The sequence below is a fragment of the Neoarius graeffei genome, chromosome 22, assembly GCF_027579695.1.
Source record: "Neoarius graeffei isolate fNeoGra1 chromosome 22, fNeoGra1.pri, whole genome shotgun sequence".
Lineage (NCBI taxonomy): Eukaryota > Metazoa > Chordata > Actinopteri > Siluriformes > Ariidae > Neoarius > Neoarius graeffei.
The window spans coordinates 4226672-4244546 of NC_083590.1; the positions used below are offsets into that span (position 1 = coordinate 4226672).

A 17875-nucleotide genomic window follows, 5' to 3' on the forward strand; every position below is an offset into this window, starting at 1 on the left:
ACTGAGTATCTTCACAAATACAAATGGAAGTGTTAATCTGGATTAATACTCAAGGTACCTTTGAATTCTTTTTTTTTTTGTCATTAAAATTTTTATTTTGTTTTTACATAGCAATTACAGAAAGAAGACATAACATACAAAAACACATATCGGCGGCAGCAACACAGAACATGACATATCTCCCCAATTATCCATTCATAGGCACATTAAAGCACATACATACTACATACTCACAATAAGTATACAACACACCTCAAGTTCTTTAAGAGTTCACTCCAACACTATAATCAAAATGCACCCATACATGGCTAGCTTTACTTGGTTCCTTCTGTACCCTTGAAATCATGGCTTCAAAAGCAGCTGTCTCTGACATAAGTTGAAGCCATTCTTTTATTTCTGGTCTATAAGGACTCTTCCATTTTCGTAGAATAATCCTAGCCGCTACCAGAAAGCCTGTCATCACAAGTCTGCCTTCAGCTTTTGGTATACCCACTGGCATCAAGGATTTATCTCCTAGCAGGCAGAATTGTGCGGACTCTGGCAAAGGTTGACCAAGCCAGTCCTCAAATTTTTTCAATATTGCCTTCCAGAAGGGCATTATTAGGGGGCAATCCCACAGTGCATGTAGAAGTGTACCCACCTCTTTCTTGCACTTCCAACACTTACTGTCCTTTATTAAACCCATTCGAAATAGCTTACTTGGTGTAAAATAATACCTATGCACAATTTTATAATGAATAAATTTGTTTCTAGCATCCCTTGTAACTCTTCCAACATTTAAAATAATGTTTTTCCACACCTCCTCATTAATGTCTGTATCAAGATCTTTCTGCCACATAATCCTTAAGTTTTCACACATTCCCATTTGAATTGTTGACATTTTACTATAGAAAACAGATGCAGAGTGCACATGTAAAATAGGTGGAGCATTAAAAAACTGTTGCACTACATTATCCTCTTTCTTTTCTCTTTCCAAACCAAAAACGGATCCAACAGAACTTCTCAATTGTAGGTACCTCCAAAAATCCCCTTTATCATTTAAGTTGAATTGTTGTTTGAGATCCTCAAAAGACAGAAATGTCTGATCTCTATATAGATCCTGAACAATACGTACACCCTTCCCCAACCAAGTTGGCCATAAGAATACCTTTTTACCTATGCAGATAGATGGATTATTCCATATAGAAGAGTAGCTTTGTTTATATTGTGAAATCCCCAAAATTTTATGCACTCTTGCCCATGCCCATCGTGAATGATCTAAAATTAAATTACCCCCTCCTGCCTGAGTTTTCTGTGACAAATATTCTATTACACTAGATGGGCCCACAAGCCCCTCTTCAATCTTAGCCCACCCTGGCTTGGAGTCACCCATACCCCAATATCTTGCCAGCTTATTCATTTCAAAAGCAATATTATATAATTCCATGTTTGGAAGGGCCATCCCACCAACATCACGTGAGGCAAATAGTTTTTGAAGCTTGATTCTGGGCCTTTTCCCATTCCATAGAAATTCTGTAATTAACTTATTATACTGTTTGAAAGTGGCATTTGGAATATGTACTGGTATCATCATGGAAATGTAGTTAAATTGTGAGGAGACTATCATTTTAATTACATTAATCTTCCCCCATAACGTGAGGTTAATTACCCTCCACTTTTCCAAATTCAACTTTATCATCTTAAGTAAAGGGGACATATTCATGTCAATTATATTAGCCAGATCAGGGCACAGTTTAATACCTAAATATTTCATTCCAGTTTGGATCCACTTAAACTGGAACGTTGTCATTATGCTCTGACTGCATCCTTTAGATATTGGCATGCACTCAGATTTTTCCCAATTTATTGTATAGCCTGATAATGCTGAGAAAGACTCTATTGTAGATAAAACATTAGGAATCGACTGTAAAGGGTCCTCTAAAAGTAACAAAATATCGTCTGCATAAAGAAATATTTTATGTTCTTCTCCGCTATGCAAGATCCCTTTGATAGCACTCTCACCCCTAATTGCTGTTGCCAATGGTTCCAAAAATAGTGTAAAGAGCAACGGACTGAGGGGATCTCCTTGTTTTGTACCCCTTGATAAATGGAAAAAGGATGATATTATTCCATTTGTTATTACTGCAGCTCTTGGATCAGAATAAATAATATTTATCCATTTAATAAAATCTTCCCCACATCCAAATTTTCTTAGGGTGTAGTGTAGAAAGCCCCACTCTACCCTATCAAACGCCTTCTGGGCATCTAATGATATGGCCGCTATTGCATTGTTGTTTTTATGATTAATCTGCATCAGATGCAATACACGTCTTACATTATCAGAGGATGATCTCCCTTTAATAAAACCTACCTGGTCAGAATGTATTAACTGTGGCAAGAGGTTTTCTAATCTGGTTGCCAGGACCTTTGTTAAGATTTTACAGTCCACATTAATGAGACTAACCGGTCTATAGCTAGCTGGATCAACAGGATCTTTATCTTTTTTGGCAATTAAGGATATTAAAGCTTCGTTGAATGTATTTGGTAATTTGCCAACTGAAAAAGACTCCTCATAAACCTCTGTCAAAATAGGTGCAAGAAGGTCACTAAATCTCTTATAGTACTCTGCGGGAAAACCATCCAAACCAGGTGACTTTCCAGCACTCATTGATTTAATTGCCTTTTTAACTTCCTCCACTGAAATAGGGCTATCTAGTAACTCCTTGTCATTGTTTAATATTTTTGGGAGGCTGATCTTAGAGAAAAAGGCATCATATTCCTTCGATTCAGGACTAATCTCTGATGTATATAACTGGTTATAGAAACTTGCAAAAATGTTATTAATATCCATTGCTTTAATCATTAATTCCCCTTTCTTGTTTTTAATTGCTGGTATAGCATAGCTTGCTTCTTTCTGACGCAACTGTCTAGCCAGCAACTTGCCGGCTTTTTCCCCACTCTCATAATATGTTGTTTTAAGTTTGAATAGAGCATATTCTGCCTTTCTATTGTATATATCATTTATTTGAAATTTGAGGTCACAGATTTCCTTCAGCAATACATCATCATGTTTCCCCGCCAGTTTCTTCTCTAAATCTTTAAGTTGATTTTCTAAATCCTTAAGTTTGTTTCTTTGTTCTCTTTTCTTCGCACTGCACTGAGCTATGATCCTCCCTCTAATATATGCTTTAGAACTCTCCCACACCGTTCCTATTCTATCTACTGAGCCTATATTTTCAGAGAAAAAAGTGCTAAGATCCTCTTCAAGCTGGCTACAGAACACAGGATCCTGAAACATAGAAACATTCAATCTCCACCTACTCCCTCTCTTACCCTCTGATCCAATCAATACTCCTAAATGTACTGCTGCATGATCAGTCAAGGCTATCGGCCCTATGGAGCAGTCTGTGACATTATTAACCAATTCTTTGCTAATTAAAAAATAATCTATCCTGGATTGTGATTTATGTTTATGAGAGTAAAATGTATATTCTTTATCCTTCGGATTAACAAGCCTCCATATATCTGTCAGACCCATATCCTCCATCATAAGACCAATAGCCATTCTATCTTTTGGAATAATATTAGAAAAGGTGGTTTTATCCAGAGCTCCATCCAAAACTTGGTTGAAATCCCCACCTATTATTATAGGACCCCCACTATCATTACCCACTAAATCATTAATTTTATGAAAGAAAGATGGATTTTCTTCATTTGGTGCATAAATATTACATATAGTAACTTGTGCTCCATTGATTTTAACTTGTATGTATATGACCCTCCCCTCATCATCCTTTTGCTGCTTAATAATAACACAATTAAGATTTTTATGTACCAAAATGGCAACTCCATGTTTTTTACTACTATATGAGCTATGGAATATTTGGCCCACCCAATCTCTTTTCAGTTTTGCAGCCTCTGATTCAACCATATGTGTCTCCTGAATAAGGGCTATTTGGACTTGTTGTGATTTAAGATATGATAAACATTTTTTTCTTTTAATGGGGTTGTATAAACCATTCACGTTCCAGGATACTATCCTAACACAGTTATTCATTAGTGTTCTTTTTAACAATTAAGCTTAATACCATTGACTTGAGATGTATGAAAGCTGTGTGCCATAGAAAGTAAAATATATAAACAATAAGGGGAGTGCTGCCAAGCTGCCGATCAAAACAAAACACACATTCTGTCAAAAACCTTTCAAAACAAAAAACATAAAATGTAAACCCAATACCACCCCTGTGATACCCCCCACAAAACAGGCCCATGAGGTACGCTAAGATGATCAACAATAATCCCCTCCCCTCCCATTACCCTCCAAACCCATAATAATATCGTTGAAATGTTAAATATTCCCTTGTTGCTGACCCAGTCAGTAGAACTTTTATTCTGATATCACATTTTCGGACAATACTATCCTGATATTCAGCAAGCCATGTTGTAGTAGGCACTTCAAATCAATTGTCCACTCATATACTCACGTCTAAAAGTCTTAAGGATCAAAATGGCAAACGGCCACAGCGCAAAACGTAACGAATCCTTTCTTCTTTTCGGAATTTAGTTATTCATCTGTTGACTCACGACCATTGGACACCTCCTCCTCCACATCTTGCTGTCCCGTCTGACTGTCCAGAAAGTCCATCGCCTTTCTGTCGTCCGTGAACTTCACTTTTTTTCCTCGCCAGGTGAAGCGCATCTCTGCGGGGAAGCCCAGTGTAAACCGCACGTCCAGTCTGTGTAGCCGACTTTTAACATCCTTAAACTTTCTCCTCTTCGCTGCCGTTTCTTTTGTCATGTCAGGGAAAAATGACAACTTGCAGCCTTTCCATATTACATCTTCCTTGTCTTTATATTTCTTCTTCGCAGCCATCAACACTCTCTCCCTCTCCAAGTAGCTCAGAAAGCGAATGATGATAGGTCTTGGTGAGAGATTATCGGTGTTCTCTGACATAGTAGTCGGGACTCGGTGCACTCGCTGCAGCTGACCTCTGTCCAGTTCAATCCCAAGGGCCTCGGAGATAATAGTTCTCACGCAGTCTGACGGCTTGTTACCTTCCAGTTTTTCCTTCAGCCCGATGAGCCTTAAATTTTGGCGCCTGTCACGATTTGCTGCATCTTCCACCGCATAGCGTAACTCCTCGCAGGTTTTAGAACTCGTACTTGCCTCTTGGCGTAACTGAACGTTTTCGTCCTCAAGTTGGGAAATGCGGCTCTCCGCTTCCTCAAGTCGCTGCATAACACTGTCCATGTCCGTCCGAAGCACAACATTGTTTTCTTTTATATCGGATATTTCAGTCTGGAGTGTCGTCAAAAGTTTCCCAACTCTTCCCATTTCCTTCATAGCTTTCTCCAGTGACTGCTGCATGGATGCTAGCACACTTTCTCCGTCCCCCTTGCTAGCTCCAGCCATTGATGTTAGCTTACTAGCCGCTGGTATGGCCGGGTTTTGTTTAGCCGCTGTTCTCGTCAACATTGTACATTAAATCCCATCTTATAACAACTTTTGACTGATCAGCAGTACATTATAAGTCACTACTCAACGATGAAACGCATAATATATCGAATTTCAGGGTAAAATCGGTGGGTCTATGGGAGAGCTCCTTCTATGCGACCATCCTGCTCAATGATCCCACGAGACTCCCGTACCTTTGAATTCTTAAGCACATTAACAATGTTAGTGTCATTGCAATGACCTATCAAACGCGACAGAGCATTTAGTACCTCAATGTAGTCTGGGGCCTCGACAGGTGTTTGGATCATGCCCATGGTCCACAGCTGGTTGGGAGTATGGTTGCTTTCTATGGCTTGACAGTTTGTGGAATAGGGGTGGGGGGTTGGCGACAAGCCTCTGAACTGAAAAAAAACCCAGACATACCGCTGATTATGGACGCTTTTGCGAGAGATAAAACTTCCCCTGCCACAACCATGGACCGTAAACATGTAACGGGCAATGTCAACATTTTCGACTCCTTGGTCTCCTCGAACTCTAAGATTGTATAGATTTGAAGCAGGGCATGAATCAATGACATCAGTACTTCAACTTAAACTTGATTTACATTAGGTTTTCTATAGAAACAGTATACAGTAACTTTATCTTACAAGGTGCTGGAAACAGGGTTATTATATAGAATAGGCCTATGAATGTTTAGGCCTACTAGGGATACATGTTGGTAATGTCAGTATTAACAGAGTGCTTAGGCCATTGTCAATATGCCAAAATAAAATACCTTGATGGACAGCCATGAGTTTCTACACCCTCAAGGAAAAACTCCAAAGCCGTGGCCGCTTGGTTGTTGTTTGCAACCCGTAAGTACATCACCTACAATAAGTTAAAAACTATATGAGGCCATGTCTACTGTCAGAGGAATCAAGACGTTTAAAATAACTGGAACAGTGGTAAATCAGCCTGGACAAGGGTGCATGTTTATTTTGATTCAGTGGTAATAAATAACGGCATTATTGAGCAAGTAGCATCCTTTAAGTATCTGGGTATCCAGTGGATATTATCCACATAGACAACCTGCTTAAATGGAGTGCACATGTAGAGCATCTGTGAACCCGCGATTAAATTTTCTAAGGAGACTTAGGTTGTTTGGAGTAATCACCAGGATCATGTCATTATTCTATAATGCGGTAATGGAAAGTCTAATCAGGTACGGAATGGTAGTCTGGTTTGGCCCACTATCTGCTCAATTAAAAGCACCAGTAAGCAAAATTGTGAAGGTAGCAATGAAGGTGATGAGTAGGACTATGAGTTCATGTAAAATATTTATTTCTTGATGTGGGTTTTTTTCTCACTTAATGAATGCACTTGAATTACAGTTAGGATTGTCGACTTCTCTCTACTTTGTCCTATATTATTTAGGGAAAAAATAGGAGTGTTACAGTAGGCGAAGTGTAGGGAAAGTGCAGGAGATGCACCAGGCACTACACAATGCATTTCCACACCTCAAAAGGCCCCCTGAGGTAAGCCTTTTCTCCCCTGGGACACACACATACACACCTTAGTGTTGTACATACAGACTGTCACGTTAACCGCACACATTAGGTTAGGGTCTCTGGATGTTAGGATTATTTGTTAGATCCCTAGACGTGTGAGCATTTATCTTTGTTTGCTGTACCTACATCCATGTGGTCGTAACAAGTGGGGGCTCATCCGGGAGCCGAAAATCATATGTATTGGTTAGCGCAGGGGTTTTCAAAGTGTGGGAGAGTCAGCCCCCCCTCGGAGAGCAAATAAACAACAGCGCCCCCCCCTTACAATTTTTGTTGTTGCTATACTTAATGTTCCATTCGTATCTAAAAAAAAATGGTTGTTGTACACATTTTTTCTTTTTCACATTTTAAACATCTGTGCTTTTTAAAACATCTTGTTTTACACATTTTAAACATCTCATAGCATCGTTAGCTAGCACCTCTTGGCAGACAACACACTGTGGCAGTGGAGCATCTTCAGATCCACTCCATGAAAATCCAAACTTTAAATAATCGTGGTCATACTTCCTTCTTTTTCCAGTCCCCCAGGATTCCGCGGGCCTTTTTTGTGATTGTTGCGGGCTAAAATGTCTGATGTTGCGGGGGTTTCCAAAAAAATTGCGATGAAAGTTGCGGTGTTTAGGTTTTTGTTGTGATTACATTGCGGGAGGAAGTGAAAGTTGCGAGAAATTGTTGCGATTTTCTCTTTTTGTGATTAAAATTGAGTGATATGTTAAATATTAAGTTATTACTGAAAAACTATTGATTAAAAAAAACAAAGACACTGAGAAATGGTCCTATAAACAACTTTACCAATATAAAAGATTACCAGGACTACAAAAATGCAGAAAAATAAGCTTTACTGATCCAAATGCACCTGTTGGTTCAAAAGTTAAAGTGCATAGAACCTCACAGCACAACATGAAGTTACCTTAAAATATAATATAAATGCCTCAGCTTTCATGTAAGAAAAAAAAAACTATTAATACTAGTACTGTGTGCAGGCAGTCTCTCCTGAATACTAAATTAAACAGTAATTATAAACTAATAAAATAAATGGCTCAGGCTTCATAGAAGAAAAAAAACAATTTGAACAGAATCTCACAGTATGATGCTGAAGCTGCCTAAACAATGGAAAATAAAATACCATTTTGGCAAAAATGTTGGCATCCATTAATTTCTTGTATTAAGTAAAAAAAAAAAATAAAGTGCACACAGTCCTTCACTGTAAACATAACACACTTTCAGTAACAGAATTTAAGCCTACATAAACACTGACTCGCACATCATGCAATGTTGCCAGATACTGCTGACGTTTTCCAGTCCAAAATATGTTCAAAACCCACCAAAATGCACTTGAAACCGCCAATCTGGCAACACTGCGCGCATGCTGCTTCTCTTGAACATAGACATCCGGAAGTAAGGCGGAAGGTAGTTTGTCGATGTCACCTCAAGACGACGCCAACGATTGGTCAAATTTGAGGGAAAGTTGCGGTGATTGGATATAATTGCAACACCGCCCTGAATTTGCGGGGATTGGTTGAATTTGCGCTGAAGTTGCAAATCGCAACATCCTGGAGGCTCTGTTTTTTTGCTTGGCTGTCTCCTCAGTCCCTGTAGCTTTAGGTACTAAAAATCGATCCATTTTGTCTCTCACGTTGCGCCCCCCCTGAAGAACTCTGGCGCCCCCCAGGGGGGGCGCGCCCCACACTTTGAAAAGCCCTGGGTTAGTGTGTTGTTGGCGTTGTGTATGAGTGATTAGTGTAAGCCACTGAGTTTGGGAAATGAGCAGTTAAGTGCTAGGTGTAGCGTTTTGGTGCAGCTGGAGTTGTTTGGTGTATACGTAGTGGAAAAGCTACGTGGGGCAACGTGAATGTTGTTGTGGTCAGCTTCGTGTTGTGGAAGTGTTGCGTAGCTTAAAAGCTATGTGCGGCGACACGGATATTGTATTGTGCTACCAGTTGCTTTGAGAGAGAGTTGTAGTGTAAAAGCTAAGCAACTAACGCGAATTTTGGGAGCACTTGAATTGGTAGGCCATTTCATTATAGTTTGGTGGGCTAGTTCAACAGTGGTTAATTTAGCAGCTGATTGTGGTTGTTTGTGCTACCCGTTGATTGTTGGCCAATTGTTTAGAGCGCTGTGTGCATTTGTTTGGCAAGACGTGAATGCACGACTCTGCCTGGCCTTTATTGGGGTAGTTTGTTGGTCTGCTGGTGTTACTTTTTTGATACCTGTTTGTATAAATAAAGACGGAAAGTGTGGCGATCTGTTTTTCTTTTTCTCACTTTAAAGTTGGCATTGTACTGCAACAAGAGGGTTCAACCGCTTTGAGACTTTTCTTTGGTGAAATTCAGGATGACGGAATTTAAACCTAAGGTGTTTATGGACGAGGAGGTTACTCGTACACGCCTTGTGAGGCTTTCTAAGCCGCAATTAGTGCAGTTAGTGGACTATATGGAGTTCGAGCGGGATGAAGATATGACTAAAGCGAAACTTATTGATTGTTTAGCGCTTCAGCTTGGGCTGACCGATAGTCATACTGAGGCCTTGCGAGAGGAGCAGAAAGCAATACGAGAGGAGCAGAAAGCAATGCGAGAGCGTGAATTAGAGGAACAGAGAGCAAAACAAAAAGAAAAGGAGAAAGCGTTTGAATTGCAGATAGTTAATGCAAAGCTGGAACAAACGATGCGAGAGAATCATGATAGTCAGCGTCAAAGAGAACATGAGCGTTTTGATATTGGTCGTTGCTCGAAAATTATGCCACGGTTTTGCCCTGAGTCTCCAGAAATTTTCTTTGAGGCTTTTGAGCATTTGGCCATAGAGCGGGCTTGGCCAAAACCTGAGTGGGTGACGTTAGTTAGGATAGAGTTTACCGGTAAAGCGCAGGAAGCGTATATTGCTATGGATTTCAATGATAGTGGTGAGTATAGTGCAGTGAAGAAGGCAGTACTTGGGGCCTATGAACGTGTTCCAGAGTCCTATCGCCTTGAGTTTCGTTCTTTAAAAATTCAAGCAGGTCAGACTTATGTGGATGTTGCTAGACAGTAAGAGTTGGTTTTGATAAATGGCTCAGAGCTTGCGATGTCCATACATTTCAGGATTTAAAACAGTTATTGCTTCTTGAACAATTTAAGTCTAGTGTACCTAGGCATATTGAGTTGCATTTGACTCAGCAGCAAGTGACTGAGGCTCGAAGAGCCGCGGAAATGGCTGACAATTGTGTGTTGGTGCATCGTGAGCCATGGAAAAATAAGCCCTCTGCTGGAGGAAAGAGGCAAGTTTATGAGTTAAAGGAAGAGGTTGATACACCTCAACAGCCAAAGAGTAATTATAATGTCAAGTTAGGTTTTAATGTGAAGTCTTCTCGTCCTGTTAGTAAGTTTGGTGAGGTAGTATGTCATTATTGCCATAAACCAGGTCACATTAAGTCCCGTTGTAGACAGCTGCTTGCTAGGAGAAGTCGTCATGAGGATGGAGAGCAACCAGTGGGTTGTGTCATGGCTACAGGCCCATGTCTTTTGGCAAATAGTGATGAACTGTCATCAGGTGAGGCTCCAGTAGGAGCATGTGCTGAAGTTTATAAAGCTTTTATTTCTCAAGGTACTGTTGCACTCTCAGAAAGTGAACCTGAGGTTTCAGTGACTGTGTTGCGTGATACAGGCGCAGCTCAGTCTCTCCTCCTGTCTGGGCAGATGTCACTGACCGATGAAACATCTTTGAATGCCTCTGTCCTTTTGAAAGGTCTTGGAGGTGAATATGGAGCTGTTCCATTACACAAAATATTTTTGAGATCAAATTTAGTCAATGGCTATGTCACAGTGCGGGTGGTGCCATCCTTGCCCATAGATGGTGTTGATCTCCTCCTTGGGAATGACTTGGTTGGGGATTTAGTGAGTGTAACACCTGTTGTGAGTTCAATGCCTTTGGAGTCATCAGAGATGTTGGTTCTGGAAAAACAGTGTCCAGAGGTTTTTCCAGCTTGTGCGGTTACTCATGCCCAGTCTCAGAAGGGAGTTGAAACCACACAAGTGGAGAAAGAAGCTGTAGGTTTGTCTGACACAATTTTTACTACACTGGGTGAACTTCCTGATGCCCAGCAGTACAATAGGGAAGCGTTGATTGCTGGTCAGAAAAGTGATTCAGCATTGATGTTACTTAGAAAAACTGCAGTTAGTTGTGAAGAGTCTCGAGTAATGGCTGAGGGGTTTTATATGCGTGATGTCCTTATGAGAAAGTGGAGGCCTTTTGACCGTCCGGCCACGGAGGTTTGGAGTGTGGTGGACCAGGTGGTGCTGCCTAAGAGCTTTCGAGCTGAAGTTTTGCGTCTGGCCCACGAAGCCCCAATGGATGGTCATTTAGGCATCCGCAAAACTCAGGCCAAAATTCTTCAGCATTTTTACTGGCCTCAGTTGCATAGAGATGTTGTGTCTTTTTGTCGATCTTGCCATGCATGTCAGGTAGTGGGAAAGCCTAACCAGAGGATTCCCCCAGCCCCTTTGCGCCCTCTTCCGGTCACAGAGGAACCATTTTCAAGAGTGCTTATTGATTGTGTTGGTCCATTGCCCAAGACTAAGAAAGGTAACCAGTATCTTTTAACAATAATGGATATGACAACTCGTTTTCCCGAGGCTGTACCTTTTAAGAGTTATTAAGGCAAAACCTGTGCTCGATGCTTTGGTTTTATTCTTTTCCCGTTTCGGCCTGCCTAAGCAGATCCAGTCGGATCATGGCACGAATTTTGTATCTAATATCTTTCACATGCATGAAAATCCCTCACCTTTCGGCGAAATTCGCCGTTTTGAAACCAAAATGGGTGACCTACGTGAATCGTGTAGATCCGATGAGAAAAAAAAGGGGGGGGGTGATTTTGACCCAAAGGGCAAGGAGGTCCAGAGATGCCTACTAGTACGGATTGGCCGTATTTTGTACGGAAAAGTTACGTAAATACGATGTTACGGCAAACAGTGTTATTCTGTACGGAATTATTATAAAGTCTTAAAAATTTCCAGTGAGTTGTTTTTAAATGTCCAAGCAACTTTTTCAATCCATGCGCAATTCACAGCTATTTATTTTTACGACAACCACACATGCTGTGTGTGACATGCGCAGATTCCGCACATGCTGTGTGTGACATGCGCAGATTCCGCACATTTGCTCGCGCTATTTTTGATACGGTAGAATGGCTGTGCATTACACCCAGTCAAAAGGGCAATGGATACGCGCACTGCAAACTGTAGAACTGACATTAACATCACTCATGGTGGTCGCGATGACTGCACGCGGCATGTCAACTACAAAAAAAACATATGGAGTATGCTGAAATGGCGAGTCAGGCGGAAAGTAAATCTGGGGGTATCCAGCAGTTTTTTACAAAATCTGTGGATGAAAAGACACGGAACGTGACCCGTGCTGAAGCGGTGATGGTTGACCTGTGCTTGGAGTTGAACTTGCCAATTAGTGCCATGAAATGAGTTAAACTTATTCAGTTTCTTTTTACATGTACGTATGATATTTATTCACTGAAATATCAAACACTGGCTGTACTTTAATTCAAAGTATTTTCAGTGTTGCAAGTACAAATGTACATGTAGTATGATCAAAAACAGAATTTTATGATTAGTGCTGTTGGGATTGTGGCAAAAAATTGATCATTCCACTGTTTTAAATACAATTATGAATGTCATTTTATTCAATGTCTCTTCTGAAGCATTATGCTGAAGTATTTATATATTGGGACATTAAGATAACAATGTCGGACTCTCTTTGGCATGAAATAAATTTTTTTTTTAATTTTATTAGAATCCGTTAACAGGTAGAACATTTTGCCAGGCAATATAATATAATACTTTTGAGGCGTTACATTCAATACCAATGATTGGTAGTCAACCATAATGTCTGCAAACAGGGAACACTATTGTATTTATAAAAATGTGATATATTGTATGCTCTAGAAATTTGTTGAGTGGAAATTCAGTTGAGATGGCTGCTCGTGTTTTGTTTATTCAATTCACACAAAACAGTACTTTTTAATAATTTAAATGTTAAACATATTGGTATATACACCTCTTTATAATGGAAATGCGCATAAATTAATGTTACTGAAAGTCATTCCAAAATACTGAAAAATGTTTTCAAGAATACTGAAATTCAAAATTTGGGGTAGGCATCTCTGGAGGTCGCTTCACACCCATAGACAGTTCATGCCGGTTTGCGCCTCCTCCTCCTGCTTTGATATTGACGCCATAGCAACGAGTACATCTCGCTGCGAAGGGCAAGCAGCATCATTTCGCGCCTCTTCTCCTGCTGGCCAGAGCGTGCACACATCAGTCAGAGTGCAGACCAGACCACCAGAAGCTGGAAGCTGGATTGAGTCATTGGACTGAATTTCCTACTTTTTTTCAAACTTTCCTGATTGCTATCAAAACAAACAAAACTTCCGGCTTGATTACGTCAGCATTCGAAAGAGAGCGCGCGCGTCTTTTGACAATCCCTGTGTCCGAAATTGCTCGCTACTCACTATATAGGGCACTGTATAGTGGAGATGCCATTTTGTAGTGCTGTCCGTGCTGAAAGAAATCTAATTAAAAGTCTCAAATTTGATTTAATAAAAGACAGCAGCAAAGAAGAAAGTATTCAGCCTTGATTTAAAAAGAACTGAAAGCTGCAGGTACTTCCATATCTTGGCAGGCTGAGTGGTATGCTGGGGCACCTCTTGCCAGCAGACCAGGATATCCAGAGGGAACTTGTGCGGTTCAGTGTTGACCTGACCCTCCCCAGCTTCAAGGAGGGAGAGAGCATCGTGGAGTGGTGGGGTCATGTCTTCGACAAACCAGACAAGGACCCCTCCCTGGGTGCACTGGTTAAGTGTTGCCTCTCCATCTTTCATGGACCTAGAGTCGAGTCCTCATTTAGTCTGATGAATGATGTAATTGATCAAAGGAGTGGCAACATGAATGTGGAAACATTTAATGCAATACAGACGGTCAAGTACACGCTGATGTCCAGGGGGAAGACAGCTACGCAGCTCTTTAGAAGGGAGGACGTGAAGTTTGGGGAAGTGGACAGAACATTGTGCAAGAACATACAAACACCAGCAGAGGGTGAACAAGGAGGAAAAGCAGCAGAGCAAGTATGGCTCTCAAGCAACTTGCAGTGCTCAGCAGGCCAAGAAACAGACTGCTGAAGGAGAGAAGCGGGCAAGGCTGAAACATGTGGCAACTCCGTGAAAGCGGGCCATGGAGACATTGGTGGTCCAGGCAAATAAAAGGAGGTCATTGAGCGGTATCACCAGACACTGAAGTGTACGATGAAAACATATGCTGTGCAGCATCCTGGTGATTGGGATGTAGCTCTTCCCCTTTTGTTATTTGCCCTCCGAGATTCTGTCAATGAGTCCACAGGGTTTACACCTTTTGAATTAGTCTTTGGTCATGAGGTTGGAGGTCCTTTGAAGTTGATAAAAGAGAGACTTGTGCAACAGCTTCCTGAGGGGAGTGTATTACAGTATGTGGCAATGTTTTGCGACCGGTTGTCTAGTGCCTGTCAGGTGGCCCGCGAAAATCTCAAGGGCACCCAAGATCGTATGAAGGTGCAGTACGATAAAAAGGCAGTTGATCGAACCTTTAAGCCGGGGGACCGGGTGTTGATCCTCATGCCTATGAGGGGGGGTAGCCTTAGTACTCGGTTTTGTGGCCCATACATAGTGAAGCAAAGGGTCGGGGACCGAAACTATGTAATTGATACACCTGACTGTAGGGCCCATACTCGACTGTGTCATGTAAACTTGTTGAAGGCTTATGTGGGTCGAGAGGCTCCAACTGTGTTAGTGAGTTGTGTGTCTGCCAGTGGTCAGCCTGATGTTGATGGCACGGAGGCTGTGGAGCCTGTCAGTATTCATGTTAGCAATTCAGATGCGTTGCAGTGTCTTGATAAAAGTGTCAGCTATTTGAGTGAGAGTCAACAAGCTGATGTCAGGTCTTTAGTTGAAGATTTTCCAGATTTGTTTCGTGATATGCCTGGTCGTACAAATTTGGCCGTTCATGATGTTGACACTGGGGATGCTCTTCCCATTAAACAGCAACCATATCGGTTGGGCCCGGTTAAGCTCAAAAAGGTTCAAGAGGAAGTAGATTACATGTTGCAGCTCGGTATAGTACAACCTAGTTACAGTGAATGGAGTTCTCCGGTAGTGCTTGTTCCGAAGCCTGACGGATCTATGAGGTTCTGTATTGATTATCGTAAGGTTAATCAAGTGACAAGAACAGACGCTTTTCCGATCCCGCGTCTTGAAGATTGTATTGACCGTATTGGCCGAGCTCAATACGTGTCAAAATTAGATCTGTTAAAAGGTTATTGGCAAGTGCCGCTGACCCCTCGTGCCCAGTGGGTGTCTGCTTTTGTCACCCCGAGTGGGTTGTACCAGTGTCAGGTACTTCCCTTTGGGATGAAGAACACCCCGGCTACATTTCAAAGAGCAATGAACACTGTAATAGCTGGTTTGTCAAATGTTGTTACTTATATTGATGATTTGGTTTGCTTTAGTGATTCGTGATTCCAGCATATGAGTCACTTGAGGGAGTTATTTGAGAGGTTGCAGCACGCCCAGTTGGTGGTAAACCTCCCTAAGTGTGAGATCGGCAGGGGGCAAGTAACGTACCTTGGCCACCGGGTGGGTCAGGGTCTTGTTTTCCCTCGGCAAGCTAAGATCAAAGCCATTGTGAGTCTGCCCATCCCTAAGACTCGTCGTGAGCTCATGAGGGTGCTTGGGATGTGTGGGTTTTATTGCTGGTTCGTGCCGAATTTTGCTGCAATAATTGAGCCTCTGACAAATTTACTACAAAAGGAAGTGAAGTTTAAATGGTCTAGCTCTTGTCAAGCTGCATTCGACCAGTTAAAGGCCATTCTCTCCTGCGAGCCTGTTCTGAGAGCTCCTAAGTTTGACGTTCCCTTTAAGCTTGCCGTTGACGCCTGCGATGTGGGTGTTGGTGCGGTATTGGTGCAGTCAGATGAGCAGGGTTTTGATCGACCTGTTGCATATTTCTCCAAGAAGCTAAATCAACAACAGAGAGCCTATTCTACTATTGAGAAGGAGGCGTTAGCGCTTGTGTTGGCAGTACGCCATTTTAAGATTTATGTTTCGTCAGGTGGGGAGGCGTTGGTCCTTGCAGACCATAATTCATTGACTTTCATAGCAAAGTTTAAATCATCCAATGCTAGAGTCTTTAGGTGGAGTCTTGTGCTTCAGCCTTATAATCTGGTGGTCCAGCATGTAGCTGGGAAAGACAATGTTATTGCAGATACTCTATCTAGAACTTAGAGTGCAACCATTGGATAAGCATTTGATAGTTATTGATGTTTTCTACATTGAGATTTGGATATTGATTTGTAGTAGTTGAGTCCTCTGAGCTACTGGTGCCCAGGACTCCTTCTATACTTAAGACACTGATGATATGGTTTAGGTCTTTATGATTTAGATTGCTTGACACACCTACTTTTGTAGGAATAGAGTTTGATAATTTTAGAAAAAATGAAGGATAATAATAACAGGAAAGTATTAAAAAAATAATTAAATAAAAAGAGATTTTTTTTTTGAAGGGGGGAGGGATGTTACGGTAGGCGAAGTGTAGGGAAAGTGCAGGAGATGCACCAGGCACTACACAATGCATTTCCACACCTCATAACCCCCCCCCCCCCCCCCCCCCCCCCCAGGGGGAGCTGGCTGCCGGGCTGGGGTGTCACTATAAGGAAGTGGGGGGAGAGAAGTCGAGGGGCCACGACTTCCTATCTCCATCTGTTGAACGACGGGAGCAGCTTTTCCTCAGCAGCCTAGGCCTTGTGGATTTTGACGAGGAGTTTTTACTTCTAATACCTTTTGAATGGACAACTAATCGCTTGAGCTGGTCGGCACTGGGCCTTGCTTGTGTTGGTCCCCTGAGGTAAGCCTTTTCTCCCCTGGGACACACACATACACCTTAGTCTTGTACATACAGACTGTCACGTTAACCGCACACATTAGGTAAGGGTCTCTGGATGTTAGGATTGTTTGTTAGATCCCTAGACGTGTGAGCATTTATCTTTGTTTGCTGTACCTACATCCATGGGGTCGTAACAAGGAGCTACAGAACACAAGTTAACCAGGGGTGTCAATAATTATATAGGGCACTGTATCTTGGGGTGTTTTAATGAATGAAGTATTATATGGTTACAGCTCCTTGGTATGTTACAATGTATAGGTTAACATTTATAAATAGTCGTTCTAACCCACAAATTTCCTTTGAGGGTGCAATACTAACTTGAGGGTGCAATACTAACTTTTCTGGAGAAGCCGTCAATGGCTCCGAAGATCACCAGACCATATCTGAAAAAGTAAAGTAAAAATAGTTCCAAAATTGAATCATTTCATGTACCAATTGTAAAGTGTTAGGATACAAAATTTGTGCCAAATCTGTACAACCAGTCAAAAGTTATCGCGTCAACACAAAATATATATGGCGGCGGCGGTCGGACCAAAAACACTTTGCGTTTCGGGGATATAATTACCGTATCAGTTTATGATTGGTGTCAATATGAACCAGAGACAACGGTGCAGGCACTTTGTATGTTCTTCTCACTATGCATCTGACTTGCTGCATTCTCTCATAGATCCCAAGTGAATCTATCCGGTGCATTGAATCCCACACCCTTGTCCATTGGATTTTGTATCCCTGAGCACGTAACTGTCCTCTAACCATGACATAACCTGTGGAATAGAAAGGGAGAGTTTCTAATATACAGTTCCCTACATAAATATTGGAACACCAACACAATTTTCATCCTAATGGCTTTTTTGCATCACTACAATGGATTTGCAATGAAACAAACGAGATGTGCTTGAACTCCAGGAATTGCAACAGTTTCTGTACATGTCAAGTGGTGGGAG

General features: G+C 41.5%; 1 long non-coding RNA gene across 1 annotated transcript; it reads right to left on the bottom strand.

The window, feature by feature from the left end:
- Window positions 1-6260: 6260 nt before the first annotated feature.
- On the bottom strand, window positions 6261-17565 carry LOC132870548 (uncharacterized). The gene is made up of 3 exons (XR_009651127.1): window positions 17497-17565; window positions 17269-17314; window positions 6261-6301 (listed from the first exon to the last, which is right to left on the bottom strand). It is a non-coding gene; the product is annotated as an uncharacterized LOC132870548 (long non-coding RNA).
- Between the last annotated feature and the right edge of the window lie 310 nt (window positions 17566-17875).